This window comes from Halyomorpha halys, unplaced genomic scaffold, assembly GCF_000696795.3.
Source record: "Halyomorpha halys isolate HHAL.00 unplaced genomic scaffold, Hhal_1.1 Scaffold1630.1, whole genome shotgun sequence".
NCBI classification, from domain to species: domain Eukaryota; kingdom Metazoa; phylum Arthropoda; class Insecta; order Hemiptera; family Pentatomidae; genus Halyomorpha; species Halyomorpha halys.
The window spans coordinates 65,279-66,463 of record NW_027104644.1 but is presented as its reverse complement, the minus strand read 5'-3'; positions in this window follow the sequence as shown (position 1 = coordinate 66,463).

Below are 1,185 nucleotides of genomic sequence, written 5' to 3'. Positions count from 1 at the left end.
CAGACGCCTAGGAGGATTATTAGGTAATGAAGGAGAAGCCAGGTTAGAAACAAGTGGATATATATATATATATATATATATATATATATATATCCACAAAGAATGACGAAATTCCAACTGACTATATTTATAAGGAAAGTTGGTAATCCCAAATAATAATGAAAATATTTTACTCTGAAAAACTTAAATGACAAATATAAGGAAATTGGTCACACTCACATCTAATGACTCATCCGGAAGCAAATATAAGGAAATTGGTCACACTCATATCAAATGACTCTACAATCATTTCGGGCCAATGTAATAACTAATAATGTAGTAACTACTAAGGATTTCCCGATTTATTCACTAACGAGAACTGATTAATAATATTTTTTCTTAGCATACTTCTACTCTAAAATAATCGTTCACGGTGGCAGTACTAATGTTTTAAACATCGATAGTTAATAATTTTTAGCGTGTATTTTACAGTCGGAAATTTGTAGCACTATTTTTTTAATATGCCCAAAGAATAATTGCATGAAAACATAAATTAATATTAAAGAAGACATTACTTATATGACTAATATTGAACTTTCGTCATTTAATTTTAAGTTTCAACCTGATCATAAAAATCTTCTCCAAAAGTCTTACACGAAATTCCAAATGATTTGAATTATTATTAAACGAACCTAACAGTAATTTATTTGGTAAGTGAAATTTACCTGAATTAACAAAAAAGTAACAAGACTAACTTAAATCCTTAATTTAGCCCTTTATATCTTCTCCATTTTTTAATTGATAAATGTTTCTAAAGAATTGTATTATGGTTTTGGTTTTGGATGGTTTTAGGAAAGTATTGAATTTATGTTTTCGGAAGATTATTTTTAGAAACATCATTAGTGAAAAATATACTCACTGAATGACTGGCGTGAAGAAGAAGGAAGAAAAGTTTGAAAATGTCTCAGGATTAGATTAGATTAGATTAGATTTTTATTCAGGGCGATCAACATCTAGGTTATTACACCCTTTTTACTTCATCTATCTTCTTGCCTTATAGTTGAATGTAGACTATTTCCTTTTTACACTGGTCGGCATTGGTGGATTATATTTTAGTATAAAGTTGTGTTTCTTTGGGAAATTTTATTATTTTGTCTATGGATTCTTCCGAGTCTTTAAGGGCCAATTCTCTTGTTCGTGGAATTT